This window comes from Echinops telfairi, unplaced genomic scaffold (genome assembly GCF_000313985.2).
Source record: "Echinops telfairi isolate 266 unplaced genomic scaffold, ASM31398v2 ScPeMD7_70;HRSCAF=299, whole genome shotgun sequence".
Classification (NCBI taxonomy): Eukaryota; Metazoa; Chordata; class Mammalia; order Afrosoricida; family Tenrecidae; genus Echinops; species Echinops telfairi.
In genome coordinates this window covers 19630758-19645143 of record NW_022103968.1, presented here as the reverse complement: position 1 = coordinate 19645143, position 14386 = coordinate 19630758, and the positions used below count along the sequence as shown (strand labels likewise).

The following is a 14386-nucleotide window of genomic DNA, read 5'->3' as shown; positions in this document are numbered from 1 at the left end:
AACCACTCTGCAGGAGAAAGATGAGGCTGTCTACTTCTGTCAAGAGTCAAAAATCTCAGAAATCCAAAGAGGCAGTCCTACCCTGGTCTACAGAGTCACTGTGAGTCAGAATGGACTCGTTGGCAATGAGTTTATTTCCCACATAGAAAGGAGTCGTGGTGACATAGTGGGCTTTGCCCTGAGCTGCTCACCACAAAATCAGTGGTTCAAAGGCACCAGCAGCTCTAAGAAAGGAAGAAGAGGCTGTCTGCACCTGTGAAGAGTTACATTCTGTTTACAGGAGCAGGTCTACTCTGTCCTATAGGGCTGCTATGAGTCATCATTGACTCGATGGCAGTGAGTTTTCCCACAGAGAGGTTATTCCCATGTGGGCCTCGAGGAAGGTCGCCCTGAGCCTCATGCTGCTCTCTCCAAGTCCAGGACTCTTGAGGATACATGTCTTCTCAATCCTCAGGGTCCAGTAACCTATTAAGTAAAAGGCCAGCTATCCACGCCTCGAACACCCATCATGTACCACGGAGGTACTTGCTTAAGTGCCATCAAAGTCCCATTCATAAAAGAAAGAACGAGGAATACGCAGCAGTTCTTATTTACAGCAGAGATGGAATTCTGCTGGCTGAGCAGGGTGAAGATCCTCTGCCTCCTGGGGTGTGGGGAGATTCCTTCCTTAGCCTTTCATCGGCTTCCTGGAAGGAACTCCTTGTCCATTATTCTCTGGGGCTCCTTAAACTGCCCTCTAAGATTTCCTTCCTTGCCCAACACTGTCCTTTGTGACCACATCCAAAGTGCCCTTCTTGTAGACAACCTTCAAAAAAGCCAACTTCCTGCTCATGCAAATTTAGATCCCAAAGGTAAGGCTTGACCAATCAAAGATTATTTCACGCAAGCTTGTGATTTCCTGATAAACCAAAAATTCACAAGCTCCTCGTTTATTTGCTTCCAATTAATTCCAAGTGCCAGACACCACACCCAGAGCTCTTTCCTAGGCATCGTTCTAAAGCATAAAGCGTTTGTCTCCCTGGCTTTCCCTCAGCCACCTTGAGGCCGTCAGAACAATAGGCCTGTGGGGAGAGGCTACACTCTTAATCTGATCTTTCTTGCAAGTTTGAGCTCCTATATTTAACTAAGAGTTCTTACTGGGTCTTTGTCCTCTCAAAGCTGTGTGTGTGTGTGTGTGTGTGTGTGTGTGTGTTTCCTTTCTTCTCTCTCTCTTGACAATCTTCTTTCTTACTGTTTGGAGTCTAGAATAAATAAGCTTTCCCAAATTTTGTGATTCTCTTCATTCCTTTTTTATTTCCGTTCAACAAGCTAATCAACTCTTGCAAGAAACCAGATTTCTCTTGTAACACATGCTACAAGAACCTCAACTCGAACACACACGAACACCCTGCCTCTTTTTCATAACTTTACCTTGAGCTACAGGCTTGATAGCCACTCGACCTTCCTTCCAAAAGAAACAGTTTTAACAGATATTTTGCCATTCCAGAATGTGAATTGCCATTTTTACAGCCCATTCCTGTTTCCTTCCCTGAAGCCCTGGTGGCGTCGTGTCGTGTTCACTTTACTGGGCTGCTAACGGAAAGGCCAGCAGTTCGCCATCACCAGCCAGCCCCCAGGACAAGGAGAAGGGTTTCTACGCCTGAAAAGAGTTACAGTCTCGGACACCCACAGGGCCAGTGTAACCCTGGCCCATAGGGTCACCGTGAGTCAGAAATGGACTCAAGGCCAATGAGTGCTCGTTTCCGACTGCACAACAAGCAAACAAGGGCTGCATGTTGTAGGTATTTATTACATAGCCTTTCCCCTTCTGAAGCCAATTTCTGTATTAGGGAACTAGCTAAACTACAAAAACAAAAAGATCCCAAGTGTCGAATAATCAAATACAATAGAAATTCATTTCCCATTCCCATACTGGTTGAGGCAGATGCCCCAAGGCCAGACTTCTTTCTTGTGTGGCTCCTGGACGTCCTGCAGCTTCAGCATCTGCATCCAGCCACAGAAGGTAAACAGGGCGGGGAGAGGCATAGTGCTAGTACTTGCCATCAAGCTGGTTCCGATGCCAACTCCCAGCAAACCCAGGTGTCCCGAGTAGAACTGTGCTCCATAGGCGCTTCACGGCGGGGACCTTTCGGAAGCAGTCTGTGTTCCAAGGGGTTTCTGGGGAGGTTGAACCCACTAGTCGTTAAGCACTTACCCACTGGTGCTATTGAGGGACTCCTGTGAAAAAGAAAGGTGTTTACTGAGAGTTTTGACCCGAAATGGTCTGCCTTCTTTCGCTGACGTTACACTGGCTAGAACTCGGTGGCCTGGCCTTACTGAGTTACAAGAGAAACTGGGAGATCAAGCCAGGCTTGGCAGCCATTTTCCAACAATGCTATCATACCAGAGACTGGCCAACTATGAAAACCTCCAAAACCAAATTCACTCCCATCAGGTTGATTCTGATTCATAGCAGACCCTATCAGAGTATTATTGCTCCTGTGGGTCTCTGAGATTGTCGATATTTAGGGAAATAACGGAAAGCCTAATCTTTCTCCAGCCAACTAGGAAGTCCAGACCACATCTAGCCCATGGTCTGGTTCTATAATTAAGGTTTTACTGCGACACTACCATGCCCATTCACTTACATATTATCTTTTGTAGTAAAGTAGCAGAGCCAAGAAGTTGCCAAGACCGTAGGACCTGCAAAGCCCCAAGTATTTGCTATTTGATAGAATTCCAGAAAAGGTGTCATCGTCCCACACCGCACCCCTCCCCCAGCTTTGTGCTGTGGAGGCGACAACTCTCTCTGCCATCTTGTCACCACAAGGGGGAGTCTGCACTGTTGGGACCACCCCATGGAGGCGGAACATGAAGCCAATCAAACAGAAGGCAGAGCCTAAAGATGGAGAGAAACCGAGTCTTTGTGACCTCATTTGAGCCAGGAAGCCAGTCCATCCCGAAGCCAACCTACCCTTTGACTTGTGTAGTTAGCTGATGCAAGACATTTCTTTCTTCCCCTAAACTTATTTGTACTGGGCGTTCTGTCCTAACAAAAGTGCCCTGATGCCCTCTCCCATTCTAGCAAGAGCAGGCAGGTAAGGGAAAAAGTGTACTTGTACTTGACGCAGTCTATGCATAGAGGTGACCTTTGGGTCAGACTTAGCCCACTGAGGAGACAGACTCTGAATGTGGACAGTGTAACCAACACGTGACACTTCCCCAACTGAACTCTGCGTTCTCCGGAGACACGAGTGGCTGGGACCTTCCCCTGATATTCTCTGTTTAAGTTGATCAAATTTCTCAAAGCCGGTGAACGTGAAAGGAAGGACCGCTGCTTACTGATCGCCGGGCCCAGGGAGAGCTTGGGTAAAACCTGGCCAAGAAACAAAGGCCACGCTTTTCAGGCCTGCCTGTCCTGGAAAGGCCCTGTGTCATCTCACACAATGAACCCTAATATGCTGTCTCTCTTCCAGGCTGAGCCCTGGTGCTCTCCGCAGGGGCCTTGGCAGGAGTGTGGAGGGCTTGGCGAAGGGCAGGGGCCTTTGTGCCCTCAGCCGCCCCCACCTGAGAAGTTATTTATTACAGACGGAGGTGGTGGCGTTAAATAATGCACAGTTGGCCTGGGTCCCCTGGAGTACAGTGGATAGCAAAATAGCTAAATGCCTTAAACACACTGCAAACGGAGAAGCCAGAGAGAGTAGGCCCTTCAGACCCTGACAACTGAGTAATGCATTGAAGTCATAATGTGCCCTTGACTTCCTGTGAGGTACCCCTTCTGCAGGCAAACACTTGTTAGATGATAAGAGTCTCCTTGAGTAGGGTCCCTAAATAGCCAAGTCTGTGTTTCTCTTAATTCTTGGATTTGGCCAAGCAGCCTCCTTCTAAGGATCTCAAAGAGCTTTGCAAACATTTTCTATGAAGCTGCTTCACACACACACACACACACACACACACACACACGCACACGCACACGCAGATGCACACACACACACACACACACACACACTATACTCGCTTTTAAAAATCTCTCTGGTGACTAAATAAAAGGTGATTATACACACTCCCTTTTAATTAACAAACACGCCCTTCTATAAGCACTTGTCTCCTGTGACATGAATAAGAAATACAACACCCAGGAGACCGAAATGCAGCCAGCTCTTTTTTAACCCTTTGTAAAAGCTTGGGAACGCTGTAAAGAATGTGGTCTCCCAGCAAAAGCAGGGAGGGCAAAGTGTCCTGTGCACCACTGGACACCAAAAGGTGGGAAAAGTGGACAGTGGCGCATGTACCGAGGTGAGCTCCTTCATAACTGGGAACATCCCTTTGGGTCCATCTGTGGGATCTCAGGATTGGAGAGGGATGAGAGAAAGTTGTTCTGTTTTGTTTTGTTTTGCTTTCAGGGAAATAAACAGTCACTGAGGCCCAAATCAAAGTTTAAAGCACGGTCATCCAGGAGGGAAACATAAGGTCAAAACTGAAAAGGGAGAGCAGAGGGTGAGGCACGATCTTGTGCAGGAAAATAAGCCAGAAACGGAGAAGGTCAGGTCAAGAGATGAAGGACAAGGTGCGTCAGGGCCAATAATACTTCAGGACCAAGTCTGCAATTAACCCAAGAGGCACAGCAGTCCACGTTGCTATTTATTTCCTGGTGCTGTTGTTATGTCCTTATTCTGACTCAGACCGACCCTCCATGAGAGCAATAGAAAACTTCCCCACAGAGTAGCCTAAGCTATGATCTTTACAGGGACGGTCACAGGGCCATTTCTCCCACGCAGCTACTGGACAGTTCAAACCACCGAGCTATCCAAGTTCACAGCCGTCTGCCAATCGTTGTGCCATCAGATGCCTTCCAGTTCAAAATAGTGGTGTTTAAAGGTGCCCAAGAAAAATCAGACGTTTACCAAGTTCTTTATGTCAAAGATTGTTTAGTGGAAGAATTTAAGAACTAAACAATGTTTTAGTTTTTTTTGGTTGTTATTTTTAAGACTCTTGGGTCCCCTGAAAAAGATGCAGGAGGAAAAACAACCCCATCTTAAAATGGGCGATGAATTTGAACAGACATCTCGACAAAGAAGATCCACAGGTGGCATAGGAGCCTATGCAAAGATGCTCACCATCCTATGGCATTAAGGAACTGCCCATTAAAATCATAATAAAGTGCCACCACGCACCTATTTGAATGGCTAAAATCCCAAACCCTGATACCCCCAAATGATGTGAGGGTGGGGAGCAACAGGGATGCTCATCCACTGCTGGTGGGAAATGCAAAAATGATTCAGCCACAGCTTCTGACAAAGCTAGACATAGGCTTACCATAGAATTTAATCAGCTGTGTGCCCAGGTGTTTACCCCAATAAACTGGCAACCTTTATTCACACAAAATTGGGTATAAACAAGTTGGCAGCAGCTGTATTTATAATTTCCCAAATCTGGAAGCAGCCAAGACATTCTCCAATAGAGGAATGAGTAAACAAACTGAGATACACCCATACAATGGAGTATTATTTCACCATTAAAAAAATGTTATTAACAAACCTTCCTCCGGTCTTGATGCCTCATTCATGTAGATCAGCTTCTTGGATTCACTGGGCAGCATGCAGGTTGAGCAAAGTTGGTGACAGGAAACAACTCTGCTACACACCTTTCCAGATGTTACACGAGGCGGTACCCCCTTGTTCTGTTTGAATGACTGTCTCTTGGTCCATGTACAGGTCCTACATGAGCAAAATTAATTGTTCTGGAATTCTCATTCTTCACAATGTTATCCATATTTTGTTATGATTTGCGCAGTCGAATGCCTTTGCATGGTCAACGAAACACAAGTAAACATCTTTCTTGTGTTCTCAGCTTTCAGCCAAAAACCATCTGACACCAGCCATGATGGCCCTTTTCCCACATCCTTCTTGATCTGGTTAGAATTTCTAACAGCTCCCTCATGATGTACGGCTACATCACTTTTGAATTATCTTCAGCAAAAGTTTACTCGCATATGAGGTTGTTCAATAAAGTGCTAACTCTTTTGGATCACTTTTCTTTGGACTGCCCACGAATATAGATTTCTTCCTGGCATGATGCCATGCATTCGCCAAAACCCCCAGATCTGTACAACACAAAGAGGGAAACCTCATGTAAACTATGAACCTTAATTAATAATACCCCAAAACCCACGGCCAGCCAGTCGATGGCCACTCGGAGCACTCCGATATAGGGTTCGCAAGGCTGCACATCCTCATCGGAGCAGATGGTCTCACCTTTCTTCTGAGGAGTGGAAGAGCAGGCCTTGCAGCTCGATGCGATGCGTACTTGATAGCGCTCCCAGGGTTCCTTGGTTAATAATAGTCTTATCAATACTGGTCCACCAACTGGACCAATGCAAGGATGCAAGAATGTCAAGAACAGGAGAGACTGGGCCAAGGGCAGAGGAGGCGCTTGGGAACTCGATGTACTTTTTGTGCAATTTTTATGTAACCATCACACTTCTTTAAAACATTATTAAAAATTAAAATGAAGGGAGGCAGAACTAGGGTGAAGACTTGGTTCTCCTAACTCCCAGTCTAATCTTTGTTCTCAGATTTTGGAGTGAGGCATTCTAAGCCCCAGTGCACTGAGCCTCACATTATTTCTTTTTCCTTTTCTTCTAAATCAAACTTGATTAGATGTAAAAACAGCCATATGCCTTTAAATTAGTGTCAGCTTGATCAAATTCTAAGCATTCAAACATGTCTTTCTGCAATAACCTTGGGAGGATGTTGGGGAGAGCAGAAGGCCGAGATGAGAGAACACGAGAACTTGCAGAGTGGGAAGCATAAGTGGACTTGGAGCCTTGCCCTTATGTGTGTTCTGTCTGAGTTGTCCACGTCTGACCAGCAATGACTTTCGGAGTTCTTATTTGTACCTGTGTTCATCTACCTGCACAACTGAGTTCCGTCAAAATAAGCTTGCAAATCAAAAGAGAGTTGTTTACTCTTCCAGTGGGCCAAAAATGGCCAAATCAGCTTGTTTCTGACTTTTTTGTGTGTGAATGAAATAACAAAGCTTGCTGTGTGGAGCCATCTGGCCCGTGCACAGCATGGATTGTTTACACGGAGCCCAGCCTGGCATCCCTCTGGGGGCAGAATGCTCCTATGGATTCCTGGGGGTGGGGGGTGGGGCAGGAAGTGCTTAGAGCAACAACAGCAAACAGGCAAACAAACAAACACCATCTACAAGAGCATCATGAACACCAAACCTCTTCCCACAAACAGAACAGTTACCCAAGGAGCCAGGCACTTTTCTGTGGGAACCAGCGTGTCCTTGAAAGAATCCCCCAGAGACAAGGCCCAGCCAGAGGAGCTGTTACCTCCTTCCTAATTCATTTGACTTCTACTCCCCTAAAGGGACAGTTGGCATGTCAGGTGGGCCTCCATGTTCTGCTGTTTCCATACCCCAGCGCAGCCAACACAACCGTGAAAGACTCCACTGAGGAGGGCTTGCCCTTTGCGTGTGCATGCGGATCAATGCTAATAGCTAATTGAGTGCCTGTCACAAGCCAAGGGCTGTCCTGAGCATTTTATCTTATTTTTCAACAGTTTTTAGTGGCACTTCACCATCTATCATACCATTCAATAATGCATATCAAGATGAGTTATGCAATCCTTACCGCAGTTCATTTTAGAACGTTTTCTCCTTCCTTGTACTCACTGTTAGCCATTTTACATGCATCGACTCACAGAGTCCCCACAACAGCCCAAAGAAGTGGGTGTCGTGATTATTCTCATTGTTCACATGAGTTGATGAAATGGGAAGAGGTTAAGTTAGAGAAAGATGAAGTTCTTAAGGCCCATCGTACTTCGTCAATTCTAGGACAAACTTTTGTCACTTCTTAACAATCCTGAAATTGTTAACATCTTTTCTCCCGCGGTTTCAAACTCCGGATTTGGAGATCACAGCCCAGTTGTGTAACCACTATGCCAGCAGAGCTCCTATCTGGTTTTAATGTGAATAAAAAAGTCAAGACTCGAAGCCACTTTCTCAGATTCTTTTTCTTTCTTCCTTTTTCTTCATTGTAGCCTCGGTATTTTTTAATGAGCACAAAGGCCTCGTTCTGATTTCCTTCTTCTTACGCCTCCCAGGAATTCTGACTTGTTGGCCCTAACCCTGCAGACAGAGCGGGAGTTTCGGCTCTGAAGCACACACCAAACTTTTCTGTGGACAGATGTGTATGGGAGTGAATTGCACCTTTTTCCTTTATCGTCTCAAGCCTAACCATAGTCACACACCCCGAGCTTCAAAAAGGACAGAGAGAGTGGGCAAGGTTTAAGCATTGAGAAGGAAGAGTTAAGTGTTCTGGCTGGGTGTGCCGTTTGGCTTTTGTGTCTTGTTTTGTGTTTTGCGTTGGTAGGGAGGCAATTCCTACGAAAAAGAACAAAAGAGAAGAAAACTTGTCATTGAAACCAATTTATTATTCCTGGTTTTCCTATCAACAGCACAGTGATTATGTTGCCCAGGGAACCATGGGAGTTTCTGGAGAATTAATTACCTCATTCCAAGCTAAAGGGTCACTACACTTTCTCTTTGCACGAACCTGTTTTCATATGAAACAAAGGCCAGTCCTCACCGCTCACCTGAGTCTCTCTCGAGTCTGAAACCTGAGCCTGTGCTCATTCCTGGGACCTCTCGCTTCCTGCTGCAAACCATATGTTAGGTTTTCACGGGAAAGCCCTGCAGTTACAATTGGGGAGAGCAGGGAAGGAAAGATGAGGTCACAGGTCCCTGCAGAAGGCATCACAGCCTGAACCCAAAGCTGCTGGAAAGAACATGTTCCAACAAATTAGACGGATTGTTTTCATGGCCCTTCAACTTCAAAAGTTTGCTCCTCGCAGTTCAAAGTGCTTTTCCCTCCATTCTGTGCCGTAAGTGGCCTCCTGCTAGACAGCTGCAAAAGCTAATGGCTGGCCTGCCTGCCCTGGTCTGTAATCTGCCTGGATTTTGTTCCTTGCTGCCAGAAGTTCTTTTAATTAGATGCATTTTCACACCCCTGCCCCTTCTTTCTTGGGTGGAGTACTAAATAGAGTAGGCCTGCAGGGAGGTGGACTCAGAGTAACATCTCTTGGGGGACACTGGTAGGGCTGAGCCCCCATCTAGGATCATCTGAACAAGAGCAGTAGGAATTTTGCCCTCCCCGGACTGGAGGATGAGGATGAAGGCTTGTCCACATGCCCCACCCTCAGCAGGCAGGCCCGTGTGACTATGAGAATTCCAGTTAACAATCTGAGTCAGAAAAAAAAAGCTATGCCCCAGGGATGAGAACAGAGCCATGGTTTCTGAAGTAGAGGACAACAGCAGTATTTCCTTACCAATGACTGGCAGGAGGTGGAAGTGGAAGAGAAGAAAATGGGACTTGAAATCTGGCAGACCTAAGTTTGAACCCTGTGTGATTAGCAGTCAATTACCTAACCTCCTTAAACCCCTGTTTCCTCCTCCATAAAACAAGAATCACAATTTAAAAATAGGATTATTATAAGAATCGAAGAGTCCCTGATGGCAAAATCACTGGATAGCACCAGCAGGTAAGCACTCAGCTACTAACCAAAAGGCTGGTGGTTCAAATTCACCCACAAGGTGCCTCAGAAGTAGTCTGATGATCTATTTCAGGACAAAAATAGACCATTGAAAAGCCTGTGGAGCACAGTTCTGTTCTAGCACCCACTGTGTTAGTCTGGTGGACTAAAGAAACAAATCCAGAGGGACTCATATGTATGCAAAAGAGAACATATCAAAGAGCAATTTTACGTTAAGAAAACATCCCAGCCCAACCCAGATCAAGTCCATAAGTCTGATATTAGCCCATATGTCGATACTAGTTCATACATTCTGTTTTAGACTCATGCAGCCATGCAATGACACCGAATGCAGGAAGACCACAGGCCAGTGGGTGGAAAGTTTGGTGGATCCAGTGGTGGTGGAGGCATCTCAGCAACTGCCGTAGGTCGCCACGTGACTCCTCCAGTTCCAGGGCTCTGACTCCATCAGCATGTAGCTCCACGTAGCTTGTCAGCAGGAATACAAAGCAGAGAGTCTGTGTGTATCTGGCCTCCAGTGAGCTATTTATCTCTGTGGCGCCACCAAATGAAGTCATTAAGCTATGATTTGATTGCCAGACTAGACTCCACCCCTTCACAAGTTGACACCAGATTATGTAACTACCACACGCACACACTGTTGCCATGAGTCAGAAATTGATTTGAAGGCAAATTTAAGCAACACACACACACACACACACACACACACACACAAACCGGGGTACCCCCCCACCCCGCCAAAAAAAAACAGAATCACGCTGGATGGAGTGGAGCTTTAATAGTACACTATTAAATCCCTGCTAGGCAAGGATCTAGCAACTCCCTCGGAGTTAGTGCATCCAGTGGCATCACTGGTCACAGCGAATTTTTTCATAAAGGCAGTTTCACTCAAACTTCGTCTTTTTGTGTGTGATGGCCAGTTTTAGAGGACAGCATGCAGTTGTGAAATTTTGTTTCTTGCTCGGGAAAAAATGCCACAGAAATGGTTGTGACGTTTAAAACAGCTTACAAGGACAGTGCTATGGAAAAAGCTCAAGTGTACCAGTGAGTTGCTCATTTCAAAAAGGTGACATGTCGACTGATGACAAACCTCGTTCTGGATGTCCATCAACATCCTGAATGGACGAAATGTCGACTTGTAGTGCATTTGGAGTTCATTCAGGTCAGACCAGTAATCAACTTTCTATTTAGAGGTTCTGAAAAGATTTTGCAACAGTGTGCAACAAAAAAAGGCCTGATTTGTGGTAGTCAGGGGACTGATTTTGCCACCACAACAATGTGCCTTCTCACGCAGACATTTCAGTGTGCCAGTTTTTGGCAAAAATCAGCATGCCTCTCTTGCCCCGCTCAACTTACTCACCTGACCTCGCTCTGTGTTACTTCTTTTTGTTTCTACAAGTGAAGAGGAACCTGAAAGGACAGCAATTTGACGACACAGAAGAGGTGAAGAAAAAACGAGGGAGGTGCTATCAGCCATCCAAGCAGATGAGTTTGAGAAACGTTTCCAATAATGGAATCGCAGATTTGACAAATGTATTAAGTGTAATGGAGAGTACTTTGAAGGTGATAAGGTAGTTTTGTTAAAAAAAAAACAAAAACTTAAATAGATAGCTTTTAAAATTCCGGAGTTTTGGGGTATCCCTCATATGTGTGTGTGTGTGTGTGTGTGTGTGTATACTGGAAGAAGAATGGAATCATATAAAAAATGTAGCGTCTGGTCATAAAGGCACTGAGTAAATGCTCCGCATTCGCCAGGCATCTTCCTGACCCCTGTGATTTCACGTCGTCCTAGGAGAGGGGAGAGAGGCGCCTCTGCTATGCAGGGGCTTCATGCTCCCTGTTCAGACTTCTCCCATTCCTCAGCATAGCTCAGCTCCTTTCCTCGGGGGCTCCTGGGCCTCAGAAGTTGGAGCTATGCAGTCCCCAGCTTCTCCCAGCAGGAGACCAGGGATGTACAAGCCTCAAACCTCGCAGAGACTGTAGGTTTGGACCCATCTGGGCTCATGGGATGTGCACTTTCCAAAAGATCTTAAAGGTGCATCATCTCCTTCTTTCAGTCGTTCCCATGACTTCCTTTCCATAATAAGCACACTAGAGAAACCGCCTGGTCTGTTGCTGCTTCTATGAATTCTTTCCACAGCCTAGAAGTCTTTGAAACCTCCATCTGCCCGATTGGGGAGCCCCACCTGCTCTGCGAAATCCTCTCGGGCTGCCCAGCGCCCACTGTGCCCGCCCTTCTCAGGATTCCTACAACCCTGCTAATCAGCACCATATGGCTTATCAGGACCTGGTCTTCTTGCTCCGGAGTACTGTGCTCATTTCCTTCGCCTGCTGTTAAGTCCCTCGACCAGGACCTGCCAGATGAAATCCAGGATGCTCACTTAAATGGGAGCTTCAGATAAACAATGAATAATTTTTTTAGCAGAAATATAATGCCCTAAGTGTTTATCCTATGAATGTATCCATTAAATCTGGCAATATTAAGGCCAAATCTCATGCTTCTGTGACCACAACAGCACTCAACACACAGAGGGAAGACTCCTCTGGACCATACCACATATCAGTACTAATAAAAACAGCAACAACAACAATAGTTAACACCCACGATGCATCAAGCACTTACATTTGCCAGGTGCTTTACATAGTCTAAGGCAAGGAGAGATCACACAGCCATAAAGGTATCACTGATGGCACCAGGTGGATGTGTGATCCTTTGTTTAAGGCATTCGGAGTCATTTAGTTCAGCTCTGTCATTTGCTATTCCTGAAACCTTGGGCATGTGCCTAGGAGCTCCTCATTTGTTAAGAGGTGGTGCTGATAGTGCCTTCTTCTCGGGGCTGTTATAAGGGTAAAATGAGATAATACTCTTAGAGACTAAGAAATTAGTAAGCACCAAGCACATATGCTCAGTGGGAGACGTTGCTCTGTGGTGTGGGGACAGTGTTGTTCTTGTTGGGAGTGAACAGTGGGGAGGTCTTTGGTCTGAGTGGCCGTCAGAGCTTACAAAGACTGTGACGTTTGACAAGCCAGGAAAGCAGCAGGAAAGTGGGAGGCATTTATTGGCCAGAAATCTTAACCCAGCTGCCTCAGTGTGCACAGGAACTCTTCCTTACCATCAAAAATACGCCAAAACTTTTGGAAAGCTGCTAGTGGCAACGGTGGCACCACTTGGTGAATTTAATATTATTGCACTGTACGTTTGAAAACAACAAGCGTGACAAATTGGCGACAGTTTTAGCACGATGAAGATATTTTCTTGATGCTCTAAAATGAAACCTTACTTTAAGTCTCATAGTTTAAGACGATGCTGTCTTAATTGGAGAGAGTCAAATGTCAAGGATGCAAGTTGAACAATCAATGATAGGATGGTTTTTGTTGTTGTTGTTTGCTTTTTTAAAGAAGGAAACACCAACTAAAATTCTGATTCTGTCTAGTTGTTCTGGCACTTCGTTTCTAAGTTCATCACAATGAGATAACAGCCACCATGGCACGGATCTAGATATTCATTGACCTTGAAGCCAGCCATCAGTCTACAGTCAAGAGAATTGTGTACTTTTGGCAGTGAACCTGAAGAATCTTCTCCAAAAAGTCCCTTGGCCCCCCTTAGACTGCAGATGGACTTAGGTACAAAGAATGGGGTCCAGCACTCCAAACCTTTTGCAGAATCTAGGCTAGGTTTCTACTCAGGGCTGGGCTGGGGGAATGAAACCAGAGAGGGAGCCAGATGGCAGGGAGTGGGGAGTCTCAAGCTGGAAAGGGATGGCCAAGATAAACAAGCAACTGGAAGTCTGAAAAATGAAAGGATAAACATCCAGACCACAGGCTACAGTGCCGGAGAATGCAACATGGTCTCTGCAGCCGGGGAGAGTTTGACTCCCGAGTTGTCGTCTCAAACCCTTGACAAACTTTTGTGCCTCTCCTTAAGCATCTCTGCTGCTGCGAGACTAGACTATGAGGTGCCTGAAGCAATTCAGGAGTTGATGGGTACTCATCACTATTTAGTTCTGGCAACTTCTGCTTTGAAAACAGCTACACAAGTGGCTACAGGTTGATCATAAATAAATCTCTCTAAGCAGAGGAGTGGTATTGTATCTATGACTTATGTTTTTTTTCCCCCAAAGGATTTTTAAGTTTTAGAGATACAGTACATACTGAAACTATACAGATGAAATGTCAAGATTCTGCAGAGCACTTCAAAATAATCTGGGGTGGGGGAGTACCATAAATTGATAACAGCTTATCTTGAGGAGCATTGTATAATAGTATTCTCTCTACATTTATGTAAGATGCTAGAAAGTTTTCAAAATAAGAAGGGTGTTGTTGTTGTTGTTAGGTGCCATCGACTCAGTTCCAACCCATAGCAACCCTGTGCACAGAAAGACTGCATGGTCCTGTGCCATCCTCACAAGTTTACTTATGCTTGAGCCCATTGGCGCAGCCATTCTGTCAGTCCATCAAATCGAAGGCCTTACTCTTTTTTTGTAGCCCCTCCACTTTACCAAACATGATGTCCTACTCCAGGGATTGGGGTCTTTTTGAGAATATGTCCAAAGTATGTAAGACTAAGTCTTGCTATACTTGCCCTTAAGAAGCACTCTGGTTTTACTTATTCCAATACAGATAGATTTGTCCTCTTAGCAGTTCATGGTACTTTCCATATTCTTCTCCAGCACCACAATTCAAATGCACTGATTCTTATAGGATCTTCCATGTTCAATGTCCAACTTCCACAAGCATGTGATGCAATGGAGAATAACAGGTCAGATGCACATTAGTCCTAGAAGGAACATCTGCTCTTCAATATTCTGAAGAGGTCTTGTGCAGCAGATTTATCTAATGCAACT

The 14386-nt window shown here is 45.5% G+C and overlaps 1 long non-coding RNA gene across 1 annotated transcript; it reads right to left on the bottom strand.

Moving 5' to 3' along the window:
• Window positions 1-278: 278 nt before the first annotated feature.
• Window positions 279-7597, bottom strand: LOC123521815. The gene is made up of 3 exons (XR_006680154.1): window positions 6234-7597; window positions 5518-5696; window positions 279-2217 (listed from the first exon to the last, which is right to left on the bottom strand). It is a non-coding gene; the product is annotated as an uncharacterized LOC123521815 (long non-coding RNA).
• Window positions 7598-14386: the final 6789 nt, after the last annotated feature.